The 20,561-nt window shown below is 40.7% G+C and overlaps 1 protein-coding gene and 1 long non-coding RNA gene across 6 annotated transcripts in view; both read right to left on the reverse strand.

Moving 5' to 3' along the window:
• Nucleotides 1-20,561, reverse strand: part of myo3b (myosin IIIB) — a gene marked incomplete at its 3' end in the record, with an annotated part of 170,651 nt that overhangs the window by 83,825 nt on the left and 66,265 nt on the right. The gene's annotated exons all lie outside the window — the stretch shown is intronic.
• On the reverse strand, nt 18,086-19,487 carry LOC309503577. Its single transcript, XR_014207748.1, has 2 exons — nt 18,227-19,487; nt 18,086-18,175 (listed from the first exon to the last, which is right to left on the reverse strand). It is a non-coding gene; the product is annotated as an uncharacterized lncRNA (long non-coding RNA).

The raw sequence follows: 20,561 nt of genomic DNA on the forward strand, positions 1-20,561 counted from the left end.
TCTCTCTCTTCAGAGCCAGGCGAAAGTGTAAACAAGACATCACCGTCTCCAAACTAGACGCTGTCTTGCTCTCTCTCCCTCGGACATATTAATCAAAATAAATCGACACGGTGGTAAAAGGTCGGAAGACCAAAGTTTCATGTGTAAATACAGTACACACCATTGCGATACATCCATATGAAGACGTTGTTCTGCAGGTTCGTCGTCTTCATTTTCATCTCGCTCCGGCTCTGGCTCTGGCTCGAACATGTAAGGCTGGCTGGACAAGTCTTCCGTTGTTGACATTTTGTTAATAACGTGTGTATAAAAGTTTCTGTGCGCTAGATAATCCTATCTCTGCTACCAGACTACAAAAATGGCCGAACGGGGTGGAGTTGAACCGAGTGTCACCGCTACAACCTGGAGAGGGGGCGGGGTATGAAGTGTCTCAATATTATTTAAAGAGACCGCACCAAAACGAGTTGCTTTCAGAAGCACATTAGAAAAGGGGTAGAAAAGGGGCCTGTGGAGCTATAATAATGAGGAATTCAGACCCAAGCATTGCAGTTCCGCTTTATATAGACTACAAATGTATGATTTATATGTAAAAAGGAACAATTTAAAAGCATGATATGTCTCCTTTAAATAATAAATCCAGGGAGAAACTCAGGAGAACACAACCATGTCAGTCCAATAACCTCTGGGTGGTCCTCGGCCAATGAAAGCTGCTATGGAGTCCAGACCTTCTGCCGTCAGTCTGAAGTTCTGGCAACGCAAGACTAATATATTTTAAATGTGCTTCATTCCATGTGTTTAAAATACATAACATACAAGTTTCATTTAGTTTAGTTTCATACACTGTTCGTTCATTGGCCAGAGGAGAACTGGCCCCCCGACTGAGCCTGGTTTCTCCCAAGGTTTATTTTTTTCTCCATTCTGTCACCTGATGGAGTTTTGCTTCCTTTTGGTTTTCTTAGTTGGGGGCACTTAATATTCAACAATATTATTGATCTGCATTCACACCATTATATGAGAACTGCGCTGGACGATGACATCACTGTTTTCTCCAGAACGGCTGTAGATATATGAACTAAATTAATAACTTACAAATAACTTAATAATTTACAACAAAAAACAACCATTACTGAACTTATTTAAGCTGGACTGTGACACTATTTTCTTCTAGATCTACTGTACAGCCGAAAATAAACTTTGTTGCATTATTTTTCTGTTATCAAAGCTGCTTTGAAACAATCCCTATTGTATAAAGCACTATACACAATAAAATTAATATACACAAATTTTTTGGGGTTATTTTTGTCAGTATTTGGGTAATTTTTGTGTTACCCAGCACCTGGGTCAGATGTAACAACCCAGTGTTTGGGTAGTTTTCTAGTGTTGTTACCCAGATCTTGGGTCAGACATAACAACCCAGGGATTGAGTTACTTATCGCAAGCTTTTTGTGACCTCTTTCAGGAGAGATCAGTGCAGCTCCGTCAAAATGGTGCACGTCTTCAGTAAAATACAGGTTTGTGTTCATTCTATTTTATCCATTCATTCGTTATTGTGCTGTATATCGTTCAATTTTATACAAAGCAACATACAGGGGCGCGATGTGAATCCCCTACACGAGTGTCGCGTGACTCACGTCAGTCTTTTCGCGTGATGGAAACGCCTGATGCCTTGCATCAAATTTTATGATTTTATTAAAAATTATACAGAATATAAATAGGCTACGCATGATGTTAAAATATGTTCTCAGACCATAAATGCTTGTTAGTATATTTGGCAGTACAATTTAACAATATTTTCAAAGACATTGGAATTATTAAAATTCCAAATAAATATCTACTTAAGTCCTACTTAAATGGGTGCTAAAGTTTAGTTTATTTAATGTACATTTAAATTATAATACATTTTCATTTAATTCTAAATAACATACCATTGAGTGTTATTTACAAAAAACAACACAAGAGTCTTTGCCTTTCTGGACCTGTAAAGTAAAGGACCACATTGTAGACCAACAGTAACCTTCAATTACCCTGTAATTTAACTACGTCAGTGTTCAAAAATAAATAAACACAAAGATCTGTCATGAAACTCTAGATGGCGCTGGCTGATAGGTCCTTAACTCAATCCATTAGTGATCACATTGTTATCTACATAGCACAACTGATTGGTTGCTGTTGCATCAGCGGCATAGACTGTAAAAAATATGGACAAAGCGTCTGTGACGTCACCCATAGACTTCTGAAGAACGGTTTTGAGGCCGTTTATGGGGGGTATGGGCGGCGCCATATTTCAATACAAATGTTCAGAAAGGATAACTTACAGGTATGATGTGTTGTGTCAGATCATGGCCGAGACGTCAAATTTCAGGAATTCCACTCGGCGCAGCCTATGCTCGTTGTCAGCTGTCAATCAAGCTGTCAATCGCGCCCTTATTTGTCATACATTTTATATCTAAATACGATCTAAACTAACGAGTTAGAAAAAAATTCACCCCCCTCACAGTTGTCAGGCACTCGGAACCTATCGAAAAATACAATAAAAGTCCATGGGACCAACCTGTAAAAACATGAATTTATGCTGTGAAAACGGACATTTTAACATGGGGGTGTATGGACATTTGCTCCCTTTTGGGACCTGCCCCTAGCGGATTTTCGATGTATTGCAGTTTTTCGCACTTCCGGGTAGGCTTCATTTTTCAGATTTGAATGTTGCCGCTTGATCAGCGGCCAATGAGCTTGCTGCTCAACATTCAAATACTTGGCATTGTTTGCTTTTAGCAGCCTGCAGGGCGCTTTCAGAAACCCTCCACCTTCCCCAGCTCCACCTGTATAGATCTGCTACGGGGGTATTTCATGTATGTTATAAGTGAAGCAGCAGCATGTCTTACATGCTCACAGCAGCAATAATCAACAGATACATTAACATTATCTATTAAGTCACTATACTTGCTCTGCAGCAGCATAGCAAATCTATTCCGCCAACACCAAATACATTAACATTATCCATTACCATGACAATCTCACAGAGAGTTGTCATGACAGAAATAGATTAAAAAAACCCTCCTTTAAGTGCACCTTTAACAGACAGCCTCAAAGGAGCTGTGTTGACCTTGTGACCTATGCACAGTCTAATATCCAAGTGCTGAAAGTGTTCAGGATCAGAGTGAGGCATCACTGTCTATCATCTCTCTTTCTCCCTATCGTTAATACACTCTCTTTCTGCTTCCTCTTAAACACGCACACACACGTCTTTGGGATATGAAACCCCACTGTTGCATATGCAGCACCGTCTGAGCTTTTCAAAAGTTTCTGCACAAGATGTCCAAATGTTTTCCCTGGCTGGGTCTTCAGAGACTAAACTCTGATTAATGGTACTGAAGGAGCCTTTGAAGCCGGATTGGTGACATCAAAGTGCTAATCCATGGGTGGCAGGAGTTTTATAATGAGTGGGAAGCATTTTAGCACGTTTCAAAGGCTCCGGCGCATGAATAAACAATGGCAGCACAGATGTGCCACACACCTTTAGAAAAATACCCACCGCAGAAACAGCGAGCGGATCGCAACTGTAGCTGCAGCGCTTTAGTGTGTGTGTGTGTGTGTGTGTGAAGTCTGAAGGAATCTAGGGAAATGAAACATCTGTTGTTCCTGTAGTCTGCGCCCCAGTAATACAGCAGATGACAGATTAGAAAGGGTCACAGGCTGAAACAAACAAACAAACAATAAGTCAAGAAAACAATTATCGTTCTTCTTCCCATCGCCACACTTGTTTCGTAATGACCGTCTCGTGTGAATGAGCACGCATGGTTCCCTGCGTTCAGAGCAGATCATGTTTAATTGCTCTATTTGTCAGGGATTAATTGAGTTGTTTCAGATCTAACCATAGCTCAGGAATCCCACGCTCCTTCCAATGGGATTACAAGTGTAGGCTGCTGGTTAATGTTGTCTCTGCTGTAGTCAAAACACTGACACAGCACTGGGAACTGGCTCCCTGCGTAACTCTTTTCCACTGACTGGTGCTGGTGCTGGATCCGGTGCTCGGTCTCATCCCGTGTATTTCCAAAAGAAAAAAACGACTCAAATCATTATCAAAAACTCTGTCTGCGCATGAATAAACTGATGCTATTGTTTCATGCTGCACATTTACTCCAGCAACATTTTTTTCCCTGTTCATTTGAAATAAAAGAATCTTTTATGAATACTGATTGGTATACAGTTTTATTCCTTGGATATTTGCTTAAAATAATTTACCATTATATCAAAAGCGGCTTGTGATAGCATAAAGATGCTGAATCAACTTATTTAGAATGCATAGTTGATATAAAGAATTAGTAATTCAAGTAATTCTTAGACTAGTAGTCCAGAGTAATCCTACCACTTAATTCTGAAAAAACTAAAAACTTAATTCTAATTATTGGACCAAAACCCTCCGCACGTAATAACCTAGAATACTGTCTGGTTCACACAGAATGCAGTTTTGCTGTTTTGGTCTAGAGATGCATTTTTTAAAAGTTGAGATGCACGAGATGCTGCAAAAGAGGTGAGATGCAAGCGCAGCAGTCATACATGTCCGTCTAGCACGTGTTCACTTAAAAAAAAGGAAAAGTAGTGCATTGGATTGGAATGGAAAAACGCGTTCTGTGTGAACTGACCCTGACACTTGATGGCTGCTCTGTCAAGTCTTCATCGTCATTTAGGATTAGGAGCCTGGGTGTGCTCTTTGAAACCAATCTTTCATTTTAATTCCACACTTCTAGCATCTGTAAAGCCGCATTTTTCCATCTTTAAAATGCATGTAAATTATGACATATGCTCTCAATGACAAATGCAGAAAAGCTAGTTCAAGTGTTCATGACCTCAAGGCTAGATTATTGTAATGATCTACTTGGTGGTTGCCCTGCACGCTTAATAAACAAACTCCAGATAATATTCAACAATATCATTGATCTGTCTGTACTGACACTGTTGAATGAGAACTAAATTAAACACATTAAACCTGCTAAATACTTGGATCGCCTTTCTGCTAAATGTATACCAGCTATTCACACAAGCAACGGCTTACTGTCTTTTTATGGTTAAAGAGACACTCTTTATAATAAGAATAAGAAATAAGAATTCTCTCATCATTTACATCATTCACCATTATGCCGTCCCAAGTGTATATGACTTACTTTCTTCAGATGAACACAAACATTTTTTTTTAGAAAAATAATCCATCTTTGTGAGTCCAGATAATCCCAGTGCACATTAACCCAAAAGTGGACGCTATAAAAACCACACAAAATAAACGCAACGGTAATCCATACGACACCAGTTGATCAATCAATGAAGCAAAACACTGTGCGTGTAGGAAAAATACTTATATTTTAAACTTTTTAAACTATTAACCATTGCTTCTAGTATCCAAGTATCAAACACAGTTCTTGCTCAGCGTAAACATATACAGTACGTGTTCATCTGAAGAAAGAAAGTTGTACATCTGGAACAGCATGTGTATATGAGTAAATGATAAAATAATAAAAAAAACTGGTTGGAGTATCCCTTCAAGATGTCATTCACATATTAGCACCAAAATACTGGTAAACTCTGTGATGCCAATCATCAAAAATAACCTTAAAGTCACAGCGTAACGGAAATAGCGACAGATCTTTTCTTGCGAGTTGTGACTTACATCCAAGTAAAACAGATTATAAAAAAAATAAAAAATAGCGTGGCGACTTGGTTCTGTCCATCAGATTTTGACTGGATGGACGCAATACTGAATGCGAGCTTGCCGAACAATTTTTTTTTAAAGAACCATACATGTGAATTAATTTTTCACGATAAGATCATAACATGCTTTTTTGAGGAAATATAATTTCTCAACCTGGAAAATTGTCAGAATTCTTAACTGGTCCTGATCACACATGATCTCTAAATGGTAAAAACTATGCTTATTTTCCGAGAAAGGCTGTATATGTGAAAGTAGGGCTGGGCAAAAAAATCGATTTTTCGATTAATCGTTTTTTAAAATGTGGTCGATTCAAAATCGATTCTCAAACGCCAAGAATCGATTTTTTTCCATCTTTATGTATTAGTTTTCCTCCACTGTTCATAGGCTTGCAAACTCAATTTTATAGCTAATGCTGTGAGATTTTATGGTAGTTTTATCTAAATCATAAAATAACCTCAATTAGTGCTGCACGTTTAATCATATCGCAATCGCTATGACAAGCCTATACGCAATTAGGCTATATGACCAAAATGCTGCCAAAATGCTGTCGTGACTGTGACAGAAAAACTTGCGATGATATCGTGCGTGCGCACAAGACAGCACAGAATAGAATTATCTTTCGCGCTTGAACGAAGAACACACACAATTATGCCAAAATGTATTTTTGTCGAGTATCTTTATAACATAAGAGCAGTCTTATGACGAACGTGAAGAGTTGTGCCTCGTGAGAGAATGAGTCCGCGTGTGAGTTCCGCGTCTCTGTCAACAGCGGCTGGTCTTAAAGGGACAGTACACTGTAGCCACTAATTATCTCTGTCATTTAAGTTAATCAAAGAACAAAGAGAACAGAGAAAAACACTCACTGCTCTTGAATAAAGAACTTTTGTAACTTTGATTAGTCAATATATAATTTATAATTAATGCAACACAGACTGTTTGATAATTTTATTCAATTTCTGTATGGCCTAGCTGTTAGACAGGAAGGGCACATATTATATTATATGCAACGTTTTTATATGTGGGTTTATGTGAGGATTGTTAACCTGTTTGATCAAGACATGCGACTGTTCTGACTTGTCCAATTTTCAGCATCAATTTTTCATCTTGCATCAAAATCCTGTCTATTCATTGTATGCATTTGAAATATAGAGTTGGGTTCTGTTTTAATGTACCCAAATGTACCTAAAATAAAAAGAGTTTAATATACAGGTTTGTAGCTCTTAATTTCTTTTTATTAATTAAACAGTTGAAAACTTGTTCACTTTTTTTCTTTTCTTTTTCTTTTTTTAATAAATATAGGATTTGTATTTAATATTCATTGAGTGAGTCGAATCGAAATTAATTTAGAATCGAAATTGGAAAAATCGAATCGAGAATCGAAATCGAAAATCGAATCGAGAATCGAAATCGAATCGAATTAGAGCTTGCGAATCGAAATCGAATCGAATTGTAACATCTGAATCGATACCCAGCCCTATGTGAAAGTGACTATAGTCAGTCGTCAGCATTATTTATTTTTGTTGGTGGAAGAGGGGTAAAAGAGACACTATAACTGGGATCATTGAGCGAGTCTCAGGTACTGCTGGTCTAATTGCCGTGATAAAGTGTCTGTCAGGTCACATGACATCATGCTAAACACAAATGAAAGAACTTCTGTTTCGCTCAGCCTGTCAGTTTTCCTAACCACTCTCTTTCTCTTCCTAGTCCTGTCTGTCTGTCTGAGACGTTCTCCTCCTCCCTCTCTCTCATCTCTCAGTGCAGATTATTAAAGGACATTTGTCAAAATGAATTAGTGCAAGTGGAACAAGCATGCAATGCATAAGTGCATTTTCACGCTTTTCACACACACATCATGGTCTGATGAAGGGGATCTACCCTGAAGTCAGCTTATAGCGCACCTACGCACACTGACACACACACATAGTGTATGTGTCTCACCCCCCCCCCCCCCCCCCCCCACACACACACACAGTGGAGAGAAGCAGTGGAGAGAAGCAGTGTCTGTGTATGCATGTAAATTAATCACATAATGACTTCTTGATTTCTTGACACCTCCACCTAATATTTCATTGTAAATTCCCAACATTCCCAATATTCAGTGTTAAACGAACACAGGGTTTTCAATGGTCATTTTCTAAACTATTTCCCCCAACTCCAATTAACTCTATAAACTTAACCCTGAAGCACAACATCATTTCAACCCCGTCACAGTAAGTTTTCAATTCATATACTTATAATTTGAATAGATAACCGAGAAAATTCTAGTAGAATCACTTGTGTGCCTTGTAACAAATCACACATTATAAATGAAAAACGAATAGACTTTCATGTTTTGTGCAAACAAAAAATATTTTAGGTTTGAAATTGCTCAATTGCAAACAGCACACCTTACTAATATCTCCACAAAACATGAAATAAGTACATGAAAAAAGAAACATGAACCAAAAAACCCATAACTGACATTCAACCAACATCTGTCTATAGAGCGTACAAACACTCTGCCTTGAATGAACGCATGCATCTTGCTAATAGAGTGGTGCAGGCGTGACAACACTTTGTTGGCCAAAACGCAGAAGCGAGTTGCATTTTAGCACTTCCGTTTCCATCGTTCCACAGTCAATGGGTTTTCTTAATGGGATTTTGGTTAAATAGCTGAAATTAGGTCTGTGGTAAACACAAGCTCAAGACACTTTCATGTTTTATTCTATAAAATAAAATACATCAGTTTTACCCCACTCGTGATTTTTTAAGCTGTTACGTGTCTTGAAAAAGGCGGTTGCTAACAAGTGGCTAAATGGGAGTACAGAGGCTATCGAGGAGATTAAACGCCATCACACCGAACATGTAAGCTCAGTTCGCTTTTACAGCATCTTTATGCTTATAATTGTGCACTTAAACTATTCTAACCCAAGCGTTCTGGGAAAATGTTTTTAGATAAAAACTGAAAGAGTTGTCGGAAGCTTAGTGACATTGAAATCTTGGGACAGTGGTGTAGTTCGTTTATAGCCTTTTCACTTCTGGTGACTGCATTTAGGCTTCAAAGTTCATAAAAGTTGTGTTCATCTGTGATAATTATCTTGATGGACAAAACATGCAAGTATGATAAACTTTTGTTGATCACAGAGCTTGTTTTTTGCTATAATTTAAAAGCCTACGGGAAAATCCTATTGGGTTTTTCTCGAGGGAACCAGTATGATGCTAACTGTCAGTTGGCCTACAAAGTGAAGTCATACCTGCACCACTCTATAGTAAACCCATGGGCGTCGGAAACAGTGTATGTGGGTGGGACAAGACCCACCCACTCTTGAAGACCAATGCTATTGGACCCACTCACTTTTTCTGTCTCTAATTCAGTGCATATGTCTTTTCAGACACTTTTCAGAGAACCGTCAGTCAAATCCATTCCACTTAAGGAATGCCCTAATAAACTCTATTCCACGTTTTGTCTACAGACTCCCACGCTGCTGCTTCCTCAAATCCATTCCACTTGGCTCCATTCCGTGTTTTCACTTCTGAATTTCTTTTCCCACGTATCGCGTCAGCCATGGTCTTACACCGGCTAAACACACTCTGGCTCTGCGTAAATCAGTAGCCGAGACCCAAACTCACTCTATAGACCGTATGTGCCAGAGAAACAAGCGCACAGTCATCTTTAGAATATTGTCTTTGAACTTCCGTTTTTGCGGTCGCTCTGTATATTTCTATGGCATCGCTGTAGCGGAGTAATGAGCTGGTGAAGTGGATTTACCTTATTGTAAAGTTAACGTTTGTTGATGTTTAAAGCAGATGTCTAAACAAATGTCAGTAGACCGGGAAGATTTTAAAACGAGCCCTTCATTCATAAATACGTAAGATCGCTGTGAAAATACAGACCGGAAGACGAAAGACAACGATCGCAGCGCTGAAAAGGGGCGGGGCTACATAAAGTCTGTAGATTTATCTGGAAAGAGATTGACGGATCTGAGCGGATCGCTCTCAATGTTTTGGTGGTAACTGGGAGCCTCAGCGTTTACACTTCTGGAGGCGGTAACCCATGAACTGCATATAATAGTAGTCAATGAACAATAAACTGGGTTTAGAGAATGTATTTTAACATAAGAAAATCTAACATACTTCACCTTTAGAGTTGGTAAAAATTACCTCTCATTCAAATGGAGAGAGCTGATATATTTTTGTATATAATTCATTACATTTATGTTGCGCTTTTCTCAGCACTCAAAGTGCTTAACAATAGAAGGCAATGCATATTGTGCCATATTGCGCCAGAACGCCCACCACACACCAGCTTATTGGTGGAGAGGAGAGTGATAGAGCCAATCAGTATATATATGGGGAGGATTAGGAGGCCTAGATGGAAAAAGGCCATTGGGCAAGATTGGTCAGGATGCCGGGGTTACACCCCTACTCTTTTTTTCGAAGGACATCCTAGGATTGATGTTTTAATGACCACAGAGAGTCAGGACCTCAGTTTAATGTCTCATCCGAAGGAAGACAAAGCTAAATGTGACATATATTACAATGGGTTTGTGAATAATGTTTTTAGACCTCGCTGTCAATTTTCCTGTAAAGTTGAATGGCTCTAATTACCCAATTAAATTATATTTAATTGCGTTTGAATTAAATTTATTATAATTACGCAATAAAATAAAATAAAATAAATAGTAGAGGTGTCCGTATCAGTATAGCTATCAGTAATAGAGGCCTTCATCCATATTACTTTAGTATAAAGATGCCATTAAACATGTTTTAAATATTAAATATTTAAAATAATGTCTTTATGCTGTTTCTACATTCATTTGGAGATTTCATGTGAAAATATATATTTGGTTAAACATTTTAATGTTTGGTGTGTATCATTTTACATTTTTACATAAACCTATATGATTGATTAGTTATTTTTTAATTAATCAACAACCCTAATATAATGTTATTTTTTTTATATTTTTTTTTTATATATAACCCATTAAAATGCAATAGTGATGAATGGAGACATGCTAATTGACAGATATTCTAATACAATTACATTTAATGATTTTTTTAATACCACTATTGTGGTAAAAATTCACTCAAACAATAGGATTACATAAATAACTAACTCAAAAACAGTATATTTAGCAAATTAATGTTTTATGTCTATTTACAAAATACATTCAATATTAACTTTGGGGAAAACATTATTACAATAATTTAAACTGTGAAGAAAAAAAAAACCTTTCAGTACATGAGTACGTTTCTACAGAGAGAACACAGAAACCAAAAGAGAGGTCAGGACATGAATGAAAGGAAATCGTGTGTGCGTGCGCGCGTGTGCGTGTGTGTGTGTGTGTGTGTGTGTGTGTGCACGTGTGTGTGTGTGCACACTTCCCATCAGGTCAATCTGTCTGTTAACTCACAGGCCTGTGAAAAAGGATGACACCCAGCATCTCTCCTCACATGTGCTTCTGACACAAGCTGCCGAATGAGAGACAGGGAAAAAAGAGAAAGAAAGCCCTGTGCATTCACTTTGAAAATTAAGCCCAGCAAGATTCTCACAGAGAACAGCGGCCCAAGCTGCCACTTGTGTTGCCTTTCTATTGACCAGAATAGTCAATGTGCCCTGGATTATAAAGCAATCCCTGCTTCGGTATGACACCTTTCATCCCAGCGCATGTGTGTGAAGCTGTCGGCACAGGGGACAATCAAAGTTGTCAGACAGCAGTCTCTACACGAGCTGACTTCTGCTGAGGAAAGCGCCTTCGTATCTCCTGGCTTTTCCTTGTACTTCATCTCTTATTCAGACGCTCTCTGCTCTTTAAAAAAAATATGAAATATTCTTGAAACTCAGCACGGTAAAAAGGCAAATGTGATCGTTCCAGTCGGAGATGCCCTGCCCACATCTTGACCGGAGGCGGTTTGAGAGTCACGTTCGTTCTGTCCACTTTAAAGGGCTTTGGGTTCTTCTATGTGGGTCACTTTAACCAGGAGATGGTCTGCTGGGCCGGTTTAGTGTGACTAAGACCCAATATCACAGTTGGAAAAGCAGCAAGGGATTTTGTCGGCCTAACACAGCGCTGCCCTGAGGTCAAGCTAATGTTGAAAGAGTGGCAAACCTATTTGAAAGACTGTAATACTTGTGAGAGTACAACACCGAAAAGGATCTCTGATCGAGGATCATATACGCTACAATGAATACAACGAAGTAACTACTGAAAATAAAGGCCCTGATATACTAACGGAAACATTTTTTTATCTTTCGCTTAGGAGAAAACTTTATCGACCTTAAAGTCCCCCTGTGGTGAACATTGAGCTTTTAATGTTGTTCATATGTCTGTGGTGTTTTTAAAAAGCTTTAAGACAAACGGGCAAATTTATAAGTCAACACCATTGCTGAGTATTTTCTCCTTAAAACTGCAGTGAACCAAAAACACGCTTTGAAATCGCTGGTGTTTCTGACGTCACAAACTACCTTGTAACCAATCAGATCAACGTGTGATCCTCAACCAGTGGATCTCTGAGCTGGTGTGAGTGGAGGCAGGGCTCATTTACATATTCATAGAACCGCGTATACTAAATGAGGCAAGGGTGTAGAGTTACATTCAAGCTATTTTAGAGCATGAATAAAAACTTTCAAGGAAAAAACATTTAAATATGTCATTTTGGTGATCAAAGATGAGTTTTATGGGACTTTAAGATCTAGAAAAAACTTGAGGAGAATCTGGGCATTTGGAACATGCAAATTTATTAGTCTAAACATTGGTTGTTGTGAGACGTGATTGATCAGCATTGAAAACCTTGCGTGAACAAATACGATTTGAAAGTTAAAGATGAAGGAAATATTTCCACAATTAAAGCTGCAAGCAGCGATGAAAGGGCCCTCGCACCCGTGCCGCCGCCACCCGGTGGCTTTAGGAAGACAGAGCATGGTTGGACAATGTGCATTTAAGGAGGTATATATAGTAGTTGCTAGCATGTTTAGTATGTTTTTTAGCATGCTTAGTACACAATAGTTATGTGGTTAGTACTGCATTACTTTGTTAACCATGTCAGTTTCTGTTGCCAGTAGGTGGGGCTATGTCTATATCTGAACATCGCTATGTAGATGTGTTCAGTGCAGGACTTTTATCAAACATGTGAAGTTTGGGGCAGATTGAACATTGTATGCTTGAGTTACAACAACTTCCTTTAGCATTTCTAGCAGGTTTTATGATGTTTCTAGCATATTACATATTAATTTTGGGGTAGATTGGACATTGCATGCCTGAGTTACAGCAAATTCATATTGCAGTAATAGGATGCTTTAACACTTAGCTAAGTATTTGATTGCATGTTTCTAGTATGTTGCTAACATGTTTAGCAGTTGGTGACACTTTTTTATATGTTATTAGGAGTCCAGAATAGTGTTAAACGTCACTTCCTGTTGCCAGCAGGCGGCGCTATGACTATATCTGAATATGAGCATGGACTTGTGTTCAGGAGATAACTATTATCAAACGTGTGAAGTTTGGGGTAGATTGGACATTGTATGCCTAAGTTACAACAACTTCCTTTAGCATTTCTAGCATGCTTTAGAACTTAGCTATGTGTTGCTAGCATGTTTCTTGCATGTTACATATTAAGTTTGGAGCAGATTGGACATTCCATGCCTGTGTTACAGCAAATTCCTATTTAATTGCAGCAATAGCATGCTTTAGCACTTAGCTAAGTGTTTGCTAACATGTTTCTAGTACGTTGTTAGCATGTTTAGCACTTGCTGGCACTTTTTTATATGTTATCAGGAGTCCACAACAGTGTTTAACATGTCACTTCCTGTTGCCAGCAGGTGGTGCTATGACTGTAACTGAATGAGCATGGTCATGTGTTCAGGACAGAACGCTTATCAAAAGTGTGAAGTTTGGCGCAGATTGGACATTGCCTTCTTGAGTAACAACAACATCCTGTTTCATTGAATTAGCATGCTTTAGCACTTAGCTAAGTATTGCTAGCATGTTTTAACATGTTTCTAGCATTTTTAGAAGTCAATGGCATTTTTAACATGTTGCTAGAACGGCATCAACGTGTTAAACATGACACTTCCTGTTACCAGTAGGTGGCGCTATTACTATAACTGAATATTCTCATGTAGATGTGTTCAGGCCATGACTCTTATCAAACGTGTGAAGTCTGGGGCAGATTGGACATTCTGTGCCTGAGTTACAACAAATTTCTATTTAATTGCAGTAATAGCATGCTTTAGCACTTAGCTAAGTGTTTGCTAGCATGTTTTAGCATGTTTCTAGTATGTTGTTAGCATGTTTAGCACTTGCTGGCACTTTTTTATATGTTATCAGGAGTCCACAAGAGTGTTAAACATGTCACTTCCTGTTGCCAGCAGGTGGCGCTATGACTATAACTGAATATGAGCATGGTCATGTGTTCAGGACAGAACGCTTATCAAAAGTGTGAAGTTTGGGGCAGATTGGACATTCCATGCCTTAGTTACAGCAACTTCCTATTTATTTGCAGCAATAGCATGCTTTAGCACTTAGCTAAGTGTTTGCTAACATGTTTCTAGTATGTTGTTAGCATGTTTAGCACTTGCTGGCACTTTTTTATATGTTATCAGGAGTCCACAACAGTGTTTAACATGTCACTTCCTGTTGCCAGCAGGTGGCGCTATGACTGTAACTGAATATGAGCATGGTCATGTGTTCAGGACAGAACGCTTATCAAAAGTGTGAAGTTTGGCGCAGATTGGACATTGCCTTCTTGAGTAACAACAACATCCTGTTTCATTGAATTAGCATGCTTTAGCACTTAGCTAAGTATTGCTAGCATGTTTTAACATGTTTCTAGCATTTTTAGAAGTCAATGGCATTTTTAACATGTTGCTAGAACGGCATCAACGTGTTAAACATGACACTTCCTGTTACCAGTAGGTGGCGCTATTACTATAACTGAATATTCTCATGTAGATGTGTTCAGGCCATGACTCTTATCAAACGTGTGAAGTTTGGGGCAGACTGGACATTCCGTGCCTGAGTTACAGCAAATTCCTATTTAATTGCAGTAATAGCATGCTTTAGCACTTAGCTAAGTGTTTGCTAGCATGTTTCTAGTAAGTTGTTAGCATGTTTAGCACTTGCTGGCACTTTTTTATATGTTATCAGGAGTCCACAAGAGTGTTAAACATGTCACTTCCTGTTGCCAGCAGGTGGCGCTATGACTGTAACTGAATATGAGCATGGTCATGTGTTCAGGACAGAACGCTTATCAAAAGTGTGAAGTTTGGGGCAGATTGGACATTCCATGCCTGAGTTACAGCAACTTCCTGTTTCATGGCGAAACATCAAAATTTGTCAGGCCGCCGAGGACCCGCCCTTCGACGAAAACTCAAGATCTTCGCAATTTAACGTCGCAAAGGCCTTAAGATTACACTCACCAAATTTGAAGATGATCAGATTAAAACTGTAGGAGGAGTTCGTTAAAGTACGAGGCCTGAAAATGGCAAAAAGTGCACAAAAATCAGAGAGGAAGTTGAAAATGGCTGACTTCCTGTTGTGTTTAGAGCTATGCTCCAAGAGACTTTTTTGTAGGTATTAGGTCCTTACACATATGTACCGAATTTCGTACACGTACGTGGAACACAGCGGGAGGCGCACTCCGTTGAACTTTTATAGGTGGCGCTATCGAGCCATTTTGCCCCGCCCAATTCTGAAACCTATATCAGATGTAAATTTTCGCCAGTTCTGACGCGTGTGCAAAGTTTCGTGAGTTTTCGAGCATGTTTAGGCCCTCAAAAATGCAATTAAATGCGGAGAAGAATAATAATAATAAACAGAGCAATTCCAAGAGGGTCCTCACACCATCGGTGCTCGGGCCCTAAATAGCCTTAAATCAAGATAATGGCTCAACTGATAATAAAGATTGTTTTGCTGAAAAATTATAATCATTATTATTTATCACAATTGTTCTCATTTGAGTTTTTTTTTTTTTTTACATTTCATCAGAATTATCTGTCGCATTAGCACAGATAAAGAGAATCTCGACTCATACAGAGCAAACCCTGTGTTTTACCTCATCTATTTTCCTGATAAATTTAATGAAAATAGCTTGCTACACCTTTAATAATTTGTAGCTTACATTTAATAGATTATACTTTCATGAAAACATTTGAAGATGTTTTTTGAATGATGTCATTTTACATGTTTTTCACTGCATTCACATCATTTTGACCCACAGTTGCAGCCAACCTGTGGTGTTTCAAAGACTACAATTCAGTGAATCATTTTGTAAATGGTTCAATTTATTCAAAGTTTTAAAAAGCTTTGTTTCATCCATCACTACTAATTGCTGCTTAATTTTAAAAACAATAAGATATTGTTCATTTCAAAACGAAACGATAATCCAGAAAGACTAAAAGAACAATAATACAAATAACAGCTTTGCATGAAAGTACAAAGACAACAACCAACAAAGACTGAACTGAAACACAGGGCTATAAATACATTGAGTAAACGAGGAAGTAAATAAGACACAGATGAACAAAATAAGTAACAAAGGGAACAAGATGAGAACATACTTAGAAACCAAGGTCACCAACACACACCGGAAATAAACAAAAAGGGAAATGTGAATGAAAAATCAGAGTACAAGATTATCAAAATAAGTGTCTTTTGGATGGCAACACAACATATAATACGTGACAGTCACATTCTGGAAGAAACAAAGTCATACAGGTGTGCAATGATATGCAGCTAATACAATTATGATTGTGTGGGTTTAATTATAATGAACTATCCCTTTAATGGTACTAAGGCTCAACAAGAACCTGAAAAAAAAATCCTGTATGTTTCACTGGAACTAATCTAACATAAAGAAATGTAAAAGACCTTTCAAATACAACTGCACAAATCTAATCACATTCAGACCTCACAGAGTTGAACTGTAGGCTTAAACCTGCAAATCTCAATACGCCAGTCTGACTCGACTCATTCGCTCCACATGTACAAACTGCTCAACAATACATTTTGCACTCTGCAATTTCCTATACAGCAAAAACACCAGCAGTTCCTCTCCAGAGACCCTGAGAGCGGCCATCTCTAGCTGACAGTAACCAGAACACCATACGGTTCTCTTCTAACACACAGATGTCCTATGCAAATCCACTGCACAGAGGAGCACACACATGCAGTGTGGCCACAGGCCTGCAGTAAAAGCCCCGTGGAGTTTTCTAAAACAGGGCCAAGCCAAACATCCCAATCCTACAAATACACACAAGAGCTCTGGCTTTAGGGGAACTTGTTCATGCAAATATAATCCATTTCCTCTAAGAAAACAGCAGCAGATGGGTGGACTGCGGGCTGACCCCAGACCCAAACCAGACCTCAAGATCGTGGCCTAATGTTGGACACCAGGGTTTATTCTGCAGCTTCAGAGGTTTGAAGAGACATATAACCTCTGTGGAACTTATTTCAATGCTGAATGTTAATACAGCACTGAGGAGTTCATGGCACTCAATCTCAGAGTTACAGATCTCTCTGAAACGTTAAACGTCCTAAGGATCTGAGTAAACTAGAATAGTACTCTTCAGGGTAACTTGTAGGCTTTTCACACTATGTTTGACCTTGGATCATTTTTAACTACTGGGTAAGCAATGTTTAACACTCGAAATTCTGAAAGGGTGTTATGACTGTCTTTAACAATAGATTTCGATGTTTTTGTGGTTTTAAACACGCAATAGCGAGTGGCCGTTGATACCGTTTTCTATGCAGTGACATTAGCCAATCATAATAGTGGGCGTTTACTGACAAGCCTTAAAGGAGCTTGCCCTTAAAAACGTCTCGATTGCGTATGCAACTCTCGTTCCCTGAAGGAGGGAACGTTCGACGTAGTCGACGTCGACTGAATGGGATCACGCTTAGGGAGCCTGTCATCTTCGAGTACTATTGAAAGGAGCCAATGTAATTGCCGTGCGTGATTCACATTACACACTCCGCCCCCGCGGCGTGGCATAAATACGGAAGTGGATGCACGCACTAGTTGCTTTTTTCGCTGAGGAGCCGAGCATAACTCGGAGTCAGCGGTTGTCCAGCGATAGTGGCAAAGGGACTATGTCTCCATTCCCTCCTTCAGGGAACGAGGGTTGCATACGCAACCGAGACGTTCCCTTTCAGTCGTTCATGTTCAACGCCTCGACTGAATGGGATCCCCCATTGAAAACGCCACTAGAGCTGCCACCTTCCAGTGCCTTGACAAAAGCCTCCTGACCCCCGAAATTTGGGGACAGTGCTTACGCCAGGGAAGTCACTGCTGTTCCACAGGACCACTGGGGAAGCGTGCCCTGTCAATGGAAGGAAGGGATGCTGCGGAAGCCACATCCTGCCCAAAGGGAAGTAACATGTGGAAAATACACATATGGACTGGGTGGATGACCGGGCAGAACAGCATATGGAATGTCACTGGGGTGGCTCCAGCCTATGACAGGGGGGAGACTCAACCGAACAGTGACGGCAGAGCCTGCCAGCCTATGACAGGGGGGAGACTAAACCGAACAGTGAGGGAAGACACGGGCTCGCCGCAGGGAGCCGTACCGTGGAAGAATACACATATGGGACCACCGTAGGGATCGCAACATATGGACCCAGCCTAACACAGTTTCAACCAGTGCATATGAGTGATAGGCTTTGCTTCGGACGTTCTGCCACGTCCGTTGCCGAAGGGTATGGAGGAACTCGACAGGGTTCGGCTAATAAGGGGAACTCTACAGGAGCAAGAATTGCGCACGTATCCAATCCATAGGAGGGGAATGGCGCAGCAAGCCGACACTTCGAACCGGACTTACAGTGAACTGGCTTCATGTGAAGGGAGCCCACAGAAAGTAGCGGTTCGACACAGGCTAGTTCTCTAGCTAGCGTGATAGGTGTCGCCCAGCCCCCAACTCTTAGTCTGTTCAGAGAGGCACTCTGTGTCAACGCCTAGGAGGGAGCAATACTCTCACTTAGGAGGAGCTCACCACCCAGGTGGGCACGTGCACCTTGGGAAAACTTTTCTCACCAACATGAAGGCAACCACATGTAGTGGGCCAACCTTTGCTTAGAGACAACCTTCCCTTCTGCTGGTCTCTGTAACAGACAAGAGTTGATCTGAGGTCCAGGCTTTGCATTCTGAGCACGTATAACCGCAATGGAGTGGACGGACAGAGAAAAGCCAGGGCTGGGTCTGCCTCCTCCGGGGCAGCGCTTGAAGGCTCACCACCTGGTCCCATAGGAGAGGTAGGAACCTTGGGCACATGTCCAGGCCTGGGTCTCAGATTTTATGAGAGTTAGCCGGCCCGAATTCCAGGCACGATTCGTTGACCGAAAATGTGTGCAAGTCCCTACCCTCTAGATAGAGACCAAGCAAGCAGGAGTTTCTGACAAGCAAACTGTTTCTCTAAAAACAGGATTTTTAACTCACTGCCTGCAGGGCTCAAGGAAGTGCAGTGCAGTAACACCAGAGATAAGTCCCCAGAGAGAGTAAAGAAAGGCAGATTCAGTCTCCTTGCTCGCCTCAGGAACCTGACGATCAAGTCGTGCTTCCAGAGATTTGTATCCACTGCATCATGATGTGCGTCAATACAGAGGCAACAACATTTTGAGGTGGAGGAGACAGCCCTCACTCCAACCCATTAGCAAGAAAGAAGCACTGAAGTGATCGAACATCTTTGGGATCTCCTCACAGAGAAAAGACTAAATTTAACGAATAGGTTCCACTTCTAAGGCGTTTGCCTCATTTTGAGTGGTGCTCTCACAGAAGTGATGGTCTCTACGGCATAACAATTCTTGCGGTAGTAACCAGAACCTCTGCGTCCCGTTCTTTTTAGAACCAGACCAGGAACTCTCCAAGGTCTAAACATGGGTGTCATCATGCCCCATCCCTGAGAATATGCTCAGGAAGGGCTGTGTAGAGGAGAGGTCTGTCTGGGCCAATAAGGGGCAACTAGCAAGACCTGGGGACGAGTCCGGAGGGGCAACAGACGTAACTGTGCGGCCCTGAAGGGGTCCCAAACAGCTGTACCACCTGGGGACGGAGTCTCTACTCTCCCTGGGCCACAGGCTGTCGTGAGGCTTGACAGCGGCACGATTGAGCAGGCCAGCAGTAATAAGTGAAATGAAGCGACCTTAGAAGCTTCTGACTCCGAGGAGGAGGTGGTGGGCGAGTTGCAACATGTGAGGGGAGCGTAGCTCAACGGTCGCAATGTTGTCTTTTCAGACCAGTACATGCTCGCTGAGCAGTGGTGTCTCAAAGCGAGGTGAACTGCAGGCATCTCGAGGCAATGGATGCCAATGCAGTCGGAGGGCCGCCCAGACCTCTGTTACTGCTACCCCTTTTCCACCAAGGCAGTGCTGGTGCCGGTTCGGAGCCGGTGCCTGCTCGCGAACCAGTTCTTTGTGTTTCGACAGCCAAAGAACCGGTTCTCGGCCAGGAAAATTGGTTCCAAAGCGGCACCAACTCTTTTCTGGACTAGAACCGTTCTTTTACCTTACGTCGGAGGCTGGGGGCGGGGTTATTGTCGAACTTCTTCTCGCACGTAATCTCCGTCTATAGTAATCCAGACGAGCAGCACAAATGTGTTCTAAACGTCTTCTTCTGACCCCAATATAGGATCGCAAAGCCAGGAGAAACATTTGCAGAAAGACGATGTAGTCCGCCATTGTAATTGTTATGCTTGAATTTTGGCGTTTCTAGGAAAGCTAAGACGTAGCCTATGGCAACGTACACAGTGGCGTAACGACGTCGTTCGCTGGGCTCTCTAGTCAGTGGAAAAACAAACAGGTTCTGAGAAGGTTCGCAAGTAACCACAGGGTTTGTAAGCCTTGCCCGTCCGAACGGGCGAAAACTTACAGGCCTTAGAGGGGAGATC

Source organism: Leuciscus leuciscus (assembly GCF_965113295.1).
Source record: "Leuciscus leuciscus genome assembly, chromosome: 7".
Lineage (NCBI taxonomy): Eukaryota > Metazoa > Chordata > Actinopteri > Cypriniformes > Leuciscidae > Leuciscus > Leuciscus leuciscus.